The 12,690-nt window shown below is 39.8% G+C and overlaps 6 non-coding genes and 18 pseudogenes across 6 annotated transcripts; all 24 read right to left on the bottom strand.

Moving 5' to 3' along the window:
• Positions 1-2,681: 2,681 nt before the first annotated feature.
• LOC122339354 lies at positions 2,682-2,800 on the bottom strand (annotated as a pseudogene).
• A 275-nt stretch (positions 2,801-3,075) lies between these two features.
• LOC122339369 lies at positions 3,076-3,194 on the bottom strand (annotated as a pseudogene).
• A 274-nt stretch (positions 3,195-3,468) lies between these two features.
• LOC122339436 lies at positions 3,469-3,577 on the bottom strand (annotated as a pseudogene).
• Positions 3,578-3,851: 274 nt separating this feature from the next.
• On the bottom strand, positions 3,852-3,970 carry LOC122339515. Its single transcript, XR_006249991.1, has one exon. It is a non-coding gene; the product is annotated as a 5S ribosomal RNA (ribosomal RNA).
• Positions 3,971-4,244: 274 nt separating this feature from the next.
• On the bottom strand, positions 4,245-4,363 carry LOC122339350 (annotated as a pseudogene).
• A 276-nt stretch (positions 4,364-4,639) lies between these two features.
• On the bottom strand, positions 4,640-4,758 carry LOC122339478 (annotated as a pseudogene).
• Positions 4,759-5,035: 277 nt separating this feature from the next.
• Positions 5,036-5,154, bottom strand: LOC122339370 (annotated as a pseudogene).
• Positions 5,155-5,429: 275 nt separating this feature from the next.
• Positions 5,430-5,549, bottom strand: LOC122339437 (annotated as a pseudogene).
• A 271-nt stretch (positions 5,550-5,820) lies between these two features.
• LOC122339368 lies at positions 5,821-5,939 on the bottom strand (annotated as a pseudogene).
• A 273-nt stretch (positions 5,940-6,212) lies between these two features.
• LOC122339503 lies at positions 6,213-6,331 on the bottom strand. Its single transcript, XR_006249979.1, has one exon. It is a non-coding gene; the product is annotated as a 5S ribosomal RNA (ribosomal RNA).
• A 265-nt stretch (positions 6,332-6,596) lies between these two features.
• LOC122339439 lies at positions 6,597-6,715 on the bottom strand (annotated as a pseudogene).
• A 276-nt stretch (positions 6,716-6,991) lies between these two features.
• On the bottom strand, positions 6,992-7,110 carry LOC122339347 (annotated as a pseudogene).
• A 274-nt stretch (positions 7,111-7,384) lies between these two features.
• On the bottom strand, positions 7,385-7,503 carry LOC122339406 (annotated as a pseudogene).
• A 271-nt stretch (positions 7,504-7,774) lies between these two features.
• On the bottom strand, positions 7,775-7,893 carry LOC122339506. The gene has a single exon (XR_006249982.1). It is a non-coding gene; the product is annotated as a 5S ribosomal RNA (ribosomal RNA).
• Positions 7,894-8,166: 273 nt separating this feature from the next.
• Positions 8,167-8,285, bottom strand: LOC122339505. Its single transcript, XR_006249981.1, has one exon. It is a non-coding gene; the product is annotated as a 5S ribosomal RNA (ribosomal RNA).
• Positions 8,286-8,938: 653 nt separating this feature from the next.
• On the bottom strand, positions 8,939-9,057 carry LOC122339396 (annotated as a pseudogene).
• Positions 9,058-9,332: 275 nt separating this feature from the next.
• LOC122339403 lies at positions 9,333-9,450 on the bottom strand (annotated as a pseudogene).
• A 273-nt stretch (positions 9,451-9,723) lies between these two features.
• Positions 9,724-9,842, bottom strand: LOC122339418 (annotated as a pseudogene).
• A 271-nt stretch (positions 9,843-10,113) lies between these two features.
• On the bottom strand, positions 10,114-10,232 carry LOC122339512. The gene has a single exon (XR_006249988.1). It is a non-coding gene; the product is annotated as a 5S ribosomal RNA (ribosomal RNA).
• A 652-nt stretch (positions 10,233-10,884) lies between these two features.
• LOC122339455 lies at positions 10,885-11,003 on the bottom strand (annotated as a pseudogene).
• A 272-nt stretch (positions 11,004-11,275) lies between these two features.
• LOC122339519 lies at positions 11,276-11,394 on the bottom strand (annotated as a pseudogene).
• Positions 11,395-11,667: 273 nt separating this feature from the next.
• LOC122339518 lies at positions 11,668-11,786 on the bottom strand (annotated as a pseudogene).
• A 274-nt stretch (positions 11,787-12,060) lies between these two features.
• Positions 12,061-12,179, bottom strand: LOC122339364 (annotated as a pseudogene).
• A 275-nt stretch (positions 12,180-12,454) lies between these two features.
• LOC122339504 lies at positions 12,455-12,573 on the bottom strand. Its single transcript, XR_006249980.1, has one exon. It is a non-coding gene; the product is annotated as a 5S ribosomal RNA (ribosomal RNA).
• Between the last annotated feature and the right edge of the window lie 117 nt (positions 12,574-12,690).

Here is a 12,690-nt window from a genome sequence, read left to right as displayed (position 1 = left end):
GTTCTTGTGTTGTTGCCCATCCCAGGGTCTGCCTTGTCTGCTCGCTTTTCTGGTCCTTACATTGTGCAAGAGAAATTGAGTGAGACAGACTATGTAATTCGTACTCCGGAAAGGAAACGCCAGTCGAGAGTGTGTCACATAAACATGTTGAAGGCGTATCATCATAGAGAGTCTCCACAAGTGAAAGCTGATGAGGTGGCAGCTACACCTGTTGTTTCTTCAGTCGCTGTAGTTATCGAGGTTACATCTCCTGCTCTGGTATCTGCTGCTGATGAGGATGGCCTTGTGTTGCGAAAATGCACCTCAACAATGCGCCCGGCTAAGCAATTCAGAAATGCTGGGGAAGTTGCCTTCAATTCTCTCTCACTTGTCTGAGTTACAGCAACGGGACATTATACAGTTAATTCACAAATTTCCCACTCTATTTAATGACACCCCTACGCAGACCTCAGTGTTACAACACGATATAAATGTCAATAATTCTCCCCCTATCAAACAACACGCTTACCGCATTAACCCGGTAAAGCGAGCTGTTATGAGGAAGGAAGTCAAATACCTTGTTGAAAATGACCTAGCTACTCACAGTTGTAGTCCGTGGAGTTCTCCGTGTGTTCTTGTGCCTAAACCAGACGGAACGTTTCGTTTTGCACGGATTATCGTAAGGTTAATGCTGTTACGGTACCTGATTGCTTTCCTCTTCCCCGTATGGAAGATTGTGTGGACAACCTTGGGGCTGCCCGTTTTGTCACTAAATTAGACTTGCTGAAAGGTTACTGGCAGGTGCCATTGACTCCACGAGCTTCAGAGATTTCTGCCTTTGTAACACCAGATCACTTCATGCAATATAAAGTTATGGCCTTCGGGTTGCGCAATGCACCAGCTACATTTCAAAGGTTGGTGAATACAGTTTTGTCAGGTGTCTCAAATTGTAATGCCTACCTAGACGATTTGGTAGTGTACTCGTCTGAATGGTCAGAACACATTTTGTTGTTAACCACTGTCTTTACACGACTTGCCAAAGCTACACTCACCCTAAATTTAGCCAAATGCGAATTTGGTCAAGCAACAGTTACCTACCTCGGTAAAGAAGTTGGTCAAGGTCAGGTTCGCCCCGTTGCTGCCAAAGTTTCCGCCATAGCCGAATTTCCTGTTCCTACCACCAGACGCGAGTTACGCCGATTTTTAGGCATGGCTGGATACTATCGCAGTTTTTGTCGGAATTTTTCCAGTGTGGCCTGTTCCCTCACAAATTTACTTAGTCCAACCAATCAATTCGTTTGGTCATCTGAGTGCCAGCAGGCATTTGAGAATATCAAAGCGTTGTTATGCTGTACCCTGTTCTCGCTGCTCCAGACGTCTCGTTCCCTTTTAAACTGGAAGTCGATGCGAGTGCCGTAGGTGCCGGTGCCGTACTTCTCCAAGAAGACCAAAGTGGCGTTGAACATCCTGTATGTTATTTTTCTCGGAAATTTAATGAACACCAGCTCAACTATTCCACCATCGAAAAAGAAGCTCTTGCGTTACTGTTAGCACTACAATTTTTCGAAGTTTACATCGGATCCAGTTCTGTTCCTGTTACTGTCTACACAGATCACAATCCTTTAGTTTTCCTTTCCCGCATGTACAATCAGAATCAGCGTCTTATGCGCTGGGCTTTGATCATACAAAATTATAATCTTGAAATTTGCCACAAGAAAGGAGTAGACAATGTAGTGGCAGATGCTCTTTCTAGATGTGTAACTGTGTAGTTGGTTTTGGATGGTGTTGTGATTAACAAACAATATTGTTATATGTTTGTTCTTATGGGTGGGGGTGTTACGTGTTCGCGTTTTGTCGTGTGTTTTTTTCCCTCTCTCTGTTCTCCGCCCTTTTCACTCTCAGTCACCGGTCATTGGTTCCCGTCACCCATCAATCATCATCAGCGCTGACGTCACCCATTCCGCAGTCTCCAATCATTCCAAACCACCTCAAATAAAAGAGCCCGCCAGACCACCCACAAGCCCCCCATTTTGTTTTGCTGTTTGCTCGCTACTTTTTCGGAATACAGATTGTCATTGTATATTGCATTGTTTGATGTTCGTTACTGTGTATTGTTCTCCCGTTCCTTTTCCACTCATATTGTTAGTTGTCATTCGTTGTGTGTTGTGAGGTCGGGAGAAGTGGACAGGTAAGAACGTCCACGTGACTTACATTGCAACACGTAGGAATCTACTTTGTATAGTACATTAGGTTAGGGAGCGTGCCACCCCATGTACTTTTGTTTTTGATTAGTGAGCGTAGTTAAGTTAGGCGTCACAGACGCTGAAGACATTTTTATTTTCAAATAATTATTGTTGGTAGATAGTCTAGGGGGGAAGTTAAATAGCTGGAGACGGTTTTGAGTTATTTTCTTTACTTTAGCACCGCCCTCGTCTCTTCTTCCCGTTTCCCGTCTTCCTTTCTTGTCATGTTTTCTTGTTAATCTTTTTTCCATTTTGTTCTACCACCATTGCACCTTTTGTATTTAATCAGCACCTACACAAATAAAAAAATTATTATCTTGTACATTAGTTTGCATGGTTGTCTTTGTCCCACACTCTACACGCACGTTTCTTTTTTATGTCTATTTTTTTTTAAATGTTATACCCCTGTACCCCTAGACCTACGTGGGGTCGTAACAATAAGTAGTGAAAAAACTCAAAAACTTACAGCACCTGGTATTCCTAGGCAGTCTCCCATCCAAGTACTAACTAGGCCCAACTCTGCTTAGCTTCTGAGATCAGAGGAGATCAGGCGTGAACAGGGTGGTATGGCCATAAGCGAAAGCTGCTGCAAAAGGCCCCCTATTTTAAGGTGAGGCACACTAAGTGCCATTATACTAGATAAGTAATGAATGAAATACAAAAAATACTTCAAAATGAGCTACATTAAAGATAAGAGCATTAGTTAAGTAGTTAAAAACAGTCAAACTCTGTTTAAAGAACAGCTACTTTAAAGGCAATTGAATTAAATAAGCAGTAAGGGAAAGCAACGAGCTGGTCAAACTTCGGCCACACTAAGGGCCAGTGTATTAGATAAGTAGTGAAAAAACTCAAAAACTTACAGCACCTGGTATTCCTAGGCAGTCACCCATCCAAGTACTAACTAGGCCCAACTCTGCTTAGCTTCTGAGATCAGATGAGATCAGGCCTGAACAGGGTGGTATGGCCGTAAAGCAAAAGCTGCTGCAAAAAGCCCCTATTTTAAGGTGAGGCACACTAAGTGCCATTATACTAGATAAGTAATGAATAAAATACAAAAAAATACTTCAAAATGAGCTACATTAAAGATAAGAGCATTAGTTAAATAGTTAAAAACAGTCAAACTCTGTTTAAAGAACAGCTACTTTAAAGGCAATTGAATTAAATAAGCAGTAAGGGAAAGCAAAGAGCTGGTCAAACTTTGGCCACACTAAGGGCCAGTGTATTAGATAAGTAGTGAAAAACTCAAAACTTACAGCACCTGGTATTCCTAGGCAGTCTCCCATCCAAGTACTAACTAAGCCCAACTCTGCTTAGCTTCTGAGATCAGGCGTGAACAGGGTGGTATGGCCGTAAGTGAAAGCTGCTGCAAAAAGCCCCCTATTTTAAGGTGAGGCACACTAAGTGCTATTATACTAGATAAGTAATGAATGAAATACAAAAAAACTTCAAAATCAGCTACATTAAAGATAAGAGCATTAGTTAAGTAGTTAAAAACAGTCAAACTCTGTTTAAAGAACAGCTACTTTAAAGGCAATTGAATGAAATAAGCACTAAGGGAAAGCAAAGAGCTGGTCAAACTTTGGCCACACTAAGGGCCAGTGTATTAGATAAGTAGTGAAAAAACTCAAAAGCTTACAGCACCTGGTATTCCTAGGCAGTCTCCCATCCAAGTACTAACTAGGCCCAACTCTGCTTAGCTTCTGAGATCAGACAAGATCAGGCGTGAACAGGGTGGTATGGCCGTAAGCGAAAGCTACTGCAAAAGCCCCTATTTTAAGGTGAGGCACACTAAGTGCCATTATACTAGATAAGTAATGAATGAAATACAAAAAAATACTTCAAAATGAGCTACATTAAAGATAAGAGCATTAGTTAAGTAGTTAAAAACAGTCAAACTCTGTTTAAAGAACAGCTGCTTTAAAGGCAATTGAATTAAATAAGCAGTAAGGGAAAGCAAAGAGCTGGTCAAACTTTGGCCACACTAAGGGCCAGTGTATTAGATAAGTAGTGAAAAAACTCAAAAACTTACAGCACCTGGTATTCCTAGGCAGTCTCCCATCCAAGTACTATTTAGGCCCAACTCTGCTTAGCTTCTGAGATCAGACGAGATCAGGCGGGAACAGGGTGGTATGGCCGTAAGCGAAAGCTGCTGCAAAAAGCCCCCTATTTTAAGGTGTGGCACACTAAGTGCCATTATACTAGATAAGTAATGAATGAAATACAAAAAAATACTTTAAAATGAGCTACATTAAAGATAAGAGCATTAGTTAAGTAGTTAAAAACAGTCAAACTCTGTTTAAAGAACAGCTACTTTAAAGGCAATTGAATTAAATAAGCAGTAAGGGAAAGCAAAGAGCTGGTCAAACTTTGGCCACACTAAGGGCCAGTGTATTAGATAAGTAGTGAAAAAACTCAAAAACTTACAGCAGCTGGTATTACTAAGCAGTCTCCCATCCAAGTACTAACTAGGCCCAACTCTGCTTAGCTTCTGAGATCAGACGATATCAGGCGTAAACAGGGTAGTATGGCCATAAGCGAAAAGCTACTGCAAAAAGCCCCTATTTTTAAGGTGAGGCACACTAAGTGCATTATACTAGATAAGTAATGAATGAAATACAAAAAAAATACTTTAAAATGAGCTACACTAAAGATAAGATTATTAGTTAAGTAGTTAAAAACAGTCAAACTCTGTTTAAAGAACAGCTACTTTAAAGGCAATTGAATTAAATAAGCAGTAAGGGAAAGCAAAGAGCTGGTCAAACTTTGGCCACACTAAGGGCCAGTGTATTAGATAAGTAGTGAAAAAACTCAAAAACTTACAGCACCTGGTATTCCTAGGCAGTCTCCCATCCAAGTACTAACTAGGCCCAACTCTGCTTGGATTCTGAGATCAGACGAGATCAGGCATGAACAGGGTGGTATGGCCGTAAGCAAAAGCTGCTGCAAAAAGCCCCCTATTTTAAGGTGAGGCACACTAAGTGCCATTATACTAGATAAGTAATGAATGAAATACAAAAAATACTTCAAAATGAGCTACATTAAAGATAAGAGCATTAGTTATGTAGTTAAAAACAGTCAAACTCTGTTTAAAGAACAGCTATTTTAAAGGCAATTAAATTAAATAAGCAGTAAGGGAAAGCAAAGAGCTGGTCAAACTTTGGCCACACTAAGGGCCAGTGTATAAGATAAGTAGTGGAAAAAACTCAAAACTTACAGCACCTGGTATTTGCTAGGCAGTCTCCCATCCAAGTACTAACTAGGCCCAACTCTGCTTAGCTTCTGAGATCAGACGAGATCAGGCGTGAACAGGGTGGTATGGCCGTGTGCAGCTGCTGCAAAAGCCCCTATTTTAAGGTGAGGCACACTAAGTGCCATTATACTAGATAAGTAATGAATGAAATACAAAAAAATACTTCAAAATGAGCTACATTAAAGATAATAGCATTAGTTAAGTAGTTAAAAACAGTCAAACTCTGTTTAAAGAACAGCTACTTTAAAGGCAATTGAATTAAATAAGCAGTAAGGGAAAGCAAAGAGCTGGTCAAACTTTGGCCACACTAAGGGCCAGTGTATTAGATAAGTAGTGAAAAAACTCAAATACTTACAGCACCTGGTATTCCTAGGCAGTCTCCCATCCAAGTACTAACTAGGCCCAACTCTGCTTAGCTTCTGAGATCAGACGAGATCAGGCATGAACAGGGTGGGATGGCCGTAAGCGAAAGCTGCTGCAAAAAGCCCCTATTTTAAGGTGAGGCACACTAAGTGCCATTATACTAGATAAGTATTGAATGAAATACAAAAAAATACTTCAAAATGAGCTACATTAAAAATAAGAGCATTAGTTAAGTAGTTAAAAACAGTCAAACTCTGTTTAAAGAACAGCTACTTTAAAGGCAATTGAATTAAATAAGCAGTAAGGAAAGCAAAGAGCTGGTCAAACTTTGGCCACACTAAGGGCCAGTGTATTAGATAAGTAGTGAAAAAACTCAAAACTTACAGCACCTGGTATTCCTAGGCAGTCTCCCATCCAAGTACTAACTAGGCCCAACTCTGCTTAGCTTCTGAGATCAGACGAGATCAGGCGTGAACAGGGTGGTATGGCCGTAAGCGAAAGCTGCTGCAAAAGCCCCTATTTTAAGGTGAGGCACACTAAGTGCCATTATACTAGATAAGTAATGACTGAAATACAAAAAATACTTCAAAATGAGCTACATTAAAGATAAGAGCATTAGTTAAGTAGTTAAAAACAGTCAAACTCTGTTTAAAGAACAGCTACTTTAAAGGCAATTGAATTAAATAAGCAGTAAGGGAAAGCAAAGAGCTGGTCAAACTTTGGCCACACTAAGGGCCAGTGTATTAGATAAGTAGTGAAAAAACTCACAGCACCTGGTATTCCTAGGCAGTCTCCCATCCAAGTACTAACTAGGCCCAACTCTGCTTAGCTTCTGAGATAAGACGAGATCAGGCGTGAACAGGGTGGGATGGACGTAAGCGTGAAAGCTGCTGCAAAAGCCCCTATTTTAAGGTGAGGCACACTAAGTGCCATTATACTAGATAAGTAATGAATGAAATACAAAAAAATACTTCAAAATGAGCTACATTAAAGATAAGAGCATTAGTTAAGTAGTTAAAAACAGTCAAACTCTGTTTAAAGAACAGCTACTTTAAAGGCAATTGAATTAAATAAGCAGTAAGGGAAAGCAAAGAGCTGGTCAAACTTTGGCCACACTAAGGGCCAGTGTATTAGATAAGTAGTGAAAAAAACTCAAAACTTACAGCACCTGGTATTCCTAGGCAGTCTCCCATCCAAGTACTAACTAGGCCCAACTCTGCTTAGCTTCTGAGATCAGACGAGATCAGGCGTGAACAGGGTGGGATGGCCGTAAGCAAAAGCTGCTGCAAAAGCCCCCTATTTTAAGGTGAGGCACACTAAGTGCCATTATACTAGATAAGTAATGAATGAAATACAAAAAAATACTACAAAATGAGCTACATTAAAGATAAGAGCATTAGTTAAGTAGTTAAAAACAGTCAAACTCTGTTTAAAGAACATCTACTTTAAAGGCAATTGAATTAAATAAGCAGTAAGGGAAAGCAAAGAGCTGGTCAAACTTTGGCCACACTAAGGGCCAGTGTATTAGATAAGTAGTGAAAAAACTCAAAACTTACAGCACCTGGTATTCCTAGGCAGTCTCCCATCCAAGTACTAACTAGGCCCAACTCTGCTTAGCTTCTGAGATCAGACGAGATCAGGCGTGAACAGGGTGGGATGGCCGTGGCTAAAGCTGCTGCAAAAGCCCCTATTTTAAGGTGAGGCACACTAAGTGCCATTATACTAGATAAGTAATGAATGAAATACAAAAAATACTACAAAATGAGCTACATTAAAGATAAGAGCATTAGTTAAGTAGTTAAAAACAGTCAAACTCTGTTTAAAGAACAGCTACTTTAAAGGCAATTGAATTAAATAAGCAGTAAGGGAAAGCAAAGAGCTGGTCAAACTTTGGCCACACTAAGGGCCAGTGTATTAGATGAGTAGTGAAAAACTCAAAAACTTACAGCACCTGGTATTCCTAGGCAGTCTCCCATCCAAGTACTAACCAGGCCCAACTCTGCTTAGCTTCTGAGATCAGACGAGATCAGGCGTGAACAGGGTGGGATGGCCATAAGCGAAATCTGCTGCAAAAAGCCCCTATTTTAAGGTGAGGAACACTAAGTGCCATTATACTAGATAAGTAATGAATGAAATACAAAAAATACTTCAAAATGAGCTACATTAAAGATAAGAGCATTAGTTAAGTAGTTAAAAACAGTCAAACTCTGTTTAAAGAACAGCTACTTTAAAGGCAATTGAATTAAATAAGCAGTAAGGGAAAGCAAAGAGCTGGTCAAACTTTGGACACACTAAGGGCCAGTGTATTAGATGAGTAGTGAAAAACTCAAAAACTTACAGCACCTGGTATTCCTAGGCAGTCTCCCATCCAAGTACTAACCAGGCCCAACTCTGCTTAGCTTCTGAGATCAGACGAGATCAGGCGTGAACAGGGTGGGATGGCCATAAGCGAAATCTGCTGCAAAAAGCCCCTATTTTAAGGTGAGGCACACTAAGTGCCATTATACTAGATAAGTAATGAATGAAATACAAAAAATACTTCAAAATGAGCTACATTAAAGATAAGAGCATTAGTTAAGTAGTTAAAAACAGTCAAACTCTGTTTAAAGAACAGCTACTTTAAAGGCAATTGAATTAAATAAGCAGTAAGGGAAAGCAAAGAGCTGGTCAAACTTTGGACACACTAAGGGCCAGTGTATTAGATGAGTAGTGAAAAACTCAAAACTTACAGCACCTGGTATTCCTAGGCAGTCTCCCATCCAAGTACTAACTAGGCCCAACTCTGCTTAGCTTCTGAGATCAGACGTGAACAGGGTGGGATGGCCGTGGCTAAAGCTGCTGCAAAAGCCCCTATTTTAAGGTGAGGCACACTAAGTGCCATTATACTAGATAAGTAATGACTGAAATACAAAAAATACTTCAAAATGAGCTACATTAAAGATAAGAGCATTAGTTAAGTAGTTAAAAACAGTCAAACTCTGTTTAAAGAACAGCTACTTTAAAGGCAATTGAATTAAATAAGCAGTAAGGGAAAGCAAAGAGCTGGTCAAACTTTGGCCACACTAAGGGCCAGTGTATTAGATAAGTAGTGAAAAAACTCAAAAAATTACAGCACCTGGTATTCCTAGGCAGTCTCCCATCCAAGTACTAACTAGGCCCAACTCTGCTTAGCTTCTGAGATCAGACGAGATCAGGCGTGAACAGGGTGGGATGGACGTAAGCGAAAGCTGCTGCAAAAAGCCACCTATTTTAAGGTGAGGCACACTAAGTGCCATTATACTAGATAAGTAATGAATGAAATACAAAAAAATACTTCAAAATGAGCTACATTAAAGATAAGAGCATTAGTTAAGTAGTTAAAAACAGTCAAACTCTGTTTAAAGAACAGCTACTTTAAAGGCAATTGAATTAAATAAGCAGTAAGGGAAAGCAAAGAGCTGGTCAAACTTTGGCCACACTAAGGGCCAGTGTATTAGATAAGTAGTGAAAAAACTCAAAACTTACAGCACCTGGTATTCCTAGGCAGTTTCCCATCCAAGTACTAACTAGGCCCAACTCTGCTTAGCTTCTGAGATCAGACGAGATCAGGCGTGAACAGGTGGGATGGCCGTAAGCAAAAGCTGCTGCAAAAGCCCCCTATTTTAAGGTGAGGCACACTAAGTGCCATTATACTAGATAAGTAATGAATGAAATACAAAAAATACTACAAAATGAGCTACATTAAAGATAAGAGCATTAGTTAAGTAGTTAAAAACAGTCAAACTCTGTTTAAAGAACATCTACTTTAAAGGCAATTGAATTAAATAAGCAGTAAGGGAAAGCAAAGAGCTGGTCAAACTTTGGCCACACTAAGGGCCAGTGTATTAGATAAGTAGTGAAAAAACTCAAAACTTACAGCACCTGGTATTCCTAGGCAGTCTCCCATCCAAGTACTAACTAGGCCCAACTCTGCTTAGCTTCTGAGATCAGACGAAATCAGGCGTGAACAGGGTGGGATGGCCGTAGCGAAAAGCTGCTGCAAAAGCCCCTATTTTAAGGTGAGGCACACTAAGTGCCATTATACTAGATAAGTAATGAATGAAATACAAAAAAATACTACAAAATGAGCTACATTAAAGATAAGAGCATTAGTTAAGTAGTTAAAAACAGTCAAACTCTGTTTAAAGAACAGCTACTTTAAAGGCAATTGAATTAAATAAGCAGTAAGGAAAGCAAAGAGCTGGTCAAACTTTGGCCACACTAAGGGCCAGTGTATTAGATAAGTAGTGAAAAACTCAAAACTTACAGCACCTGGTATTCCTAGGCAGTCTCCCATCCAAGTACTAACTAGGCCCAACTCTGCTTAGCTTCTGAGATCAGACGAGATCAGGCGTGAACAGAGTGGGATGGCCATAAGCGAAAGCTGCTGCAAAAGCCCCTATTTTAAGGTGAGGCACACTAAGTGCCATTATACTAGATAAGTAATGAATGAAATACAAAAAATACTTCAAAATGAGCTACATTAAAGGTAAGAGCATTAGTTAAGTAGTTAAAAACAGTCAAACTCTGTTTAAAGAACAGCTACTTTAAAGGCAATTGAATTAAATAAGCAGTAAGGGAAAGCAAAGAGCTGGTCAAACTTTGGCCACACTAAGGGCCAGTGTATTAGATGAGTAGTGAAAAAACTCAAAACTTACAGCACCTGGTATTCCTAGGCAGTCTCCCATCCAAGTACTAACTAGGCCCAACTCTGCTTAGCTTCTGAGATCAGGCGTGAACAGGGTGGGATGGCCGTGGCGAAAGCTGCTGCAAAAGCCCCTATTTTAAGGTGAGGCACACTAAGTGCCATTATACTAGATAAGTAATGACTGAAATACAAAAAATACTTCAAAATGAGCTACATTAAAGATAAGAGCATTAGTTAAGTAGTTAAAAACAGTCAAACTCTGTTTAAAGAACAGCTACTTTAAAGGCAATTGAATTAAATAAGCAGTAAGGAAAGCAAAGAGCTGGTCAAACTTTGGCCACACTAAGGGCCAGTGTATTAGATAAGTAGTGAAAAAACTCAAAAACTTACAGCACCTGGTATTCCTAGGCAGTCTCCCATCCAAGTACTAACTAGGCCCAACTCTGCTTAGCTTCTGAGATCAGGCGAGATCAGGCGTGAACAGGGTGGGATGGACGTAGCGAAAGCTGCTGCAAAAAGCCCCTATTTTAAGGTGAGGCACACTAAGTGCCATTATACTAGATAAGTAATGAATGAAATACAAAAAATACTTCAAAATGAGCTACATTAAAGATAAGAGCATTAGTTAAGTAGTTAAAAACAGTCAAACTCTGTTTAAAGAACAGCTACTTTAAAGGCAATTGAATTAAATAAGCAGTAAGGGAAAGCAAAGAGCTGGTCAAACTTTGGCCACACTAAGGGCCAGTGTATTAGATAAGTAGTGAAAAACTCAAAAACTTACAGCACCTGGTATTCCTAGGCAGTCTCCCATCCAAGTACTAACTAGGCCCAACTCTGCTTAGCTTCTGAGATCAGACGAGATCAGGCGTGAACAGGGTGGGATGGCCGTAAGCAAAGCTGCTGCAAAAAGCCCCTATTTTAAGGTGAGGCACACTAAGTGCCATTATACTAGATAAGTAATGAATGAAATACAAAAAAATACTACAAAATGAGCTACATTAAAGATAAGAGCATTAGTTAAGTAGTTAAAAACAGTCAAACTCTGTTTAAAGAACATCAACTTTAAAGGCAATTGAATTAAATAAGCAGTAAGGAAAGCAAAGAGCTGGTCAAACTTTGGCCACACTAAGGGCCAGTGTATTAGATAAGTAGTGAAAAAACTCAAAAACTTACAGCACCTGGTATTCCTAGGCAGTCTCCCATCCAAGTACTAACTAGGCCCAACTCTGCTTAGCTTCTGAGATCAGACGAGATCAGGCGTGAACAGGGTGGGATGGCCGTAAGCGAAAGCTGCTGCAAAAAGCCCCTATTTTAAGGTGAGGCACACTAAGTGCCATTATACTAGATAAGTAATGAATGAAATACAAAAAAATACTACAAAATGAGCTACATTAAAGATAAGAGCATTAGTTAAGTAGTTAAAAACAGTCAAACTCTGTTTAAAGAACAGCTACTTTAAAGGCAATTGAATTAAATAAGCAGTAAGGGAAAGCAAAGAGCTGGTCAAACTTTGGCCACACTAAGGGCCAGTGTATTAGATAAGTAGTGAAAAAACTCAAAACTTACAGCACCTGGTATTCCTAGGCAGTCTCCCATCCAAGTACTAACTAGGCCCAACTCTGCTTAGCTTCTGAGATCAGACGAGATCAGGCGTGAACAGGGTGGGATGGCCATAAGCGAAAGCTGCTGCAAAAAGCCCCCTATTTTAAGGTGAGGCACACTAAGTGCCATTATACTAGATAAGTAATGAATGAAATACAAAAAATACTTCAAAATGAGCTACATTAAAGGTAAGAGCATTAGTTAAGTAGTTAAAAACAGTCAAACTCTGTTTAAAGAACAGCTACTTTAAAGGCAATTGAATTAAATAAGCAGTAAGGGAAAGCAAAGAGCTGGTCAAACTTTGGCCACACTAAGGGCCAGTGTATTAGATGAGTAGTGAAAAAACTCAAAAACTTACAGCACCTGGTATTCCTAGGCAGTCTCCCATCCAAGTACTAACCAGGCCCAACTCTGCTTAGCTTCTGAGATCAGACGAGATCAGGCGTGAACAGGGTGGGATGGCCATAAGCGAAATCTGCTGCAAAAAACCCTATTTTAAGGTGAGGCACACTAAGTGCCATTATACTAGATAAGTAATGAATGAAATACAAAAAATACTTCAAAATGAGCTACATTAAAGATAAGAG

This window comes from Puntigrus tetrazona, unplaced genomic scaffold, assembly GCF_018831695.1.
Source record: "Puntigrus tetrazona isolate hp1 unplaced genomic scaffold, ASM1883169v1 S000000994, whole genome shotgun sequence".
Lineage (NCBI taxonomy): Eukaryota > Metazoa > Chordata > Actinopteri > Cypriniformes > Cyprinidae > Puntigrus > Puntigrus tetrazona.
This window is presented reverse-complemented; position numbering and strand designations above follow the sequence as displayed.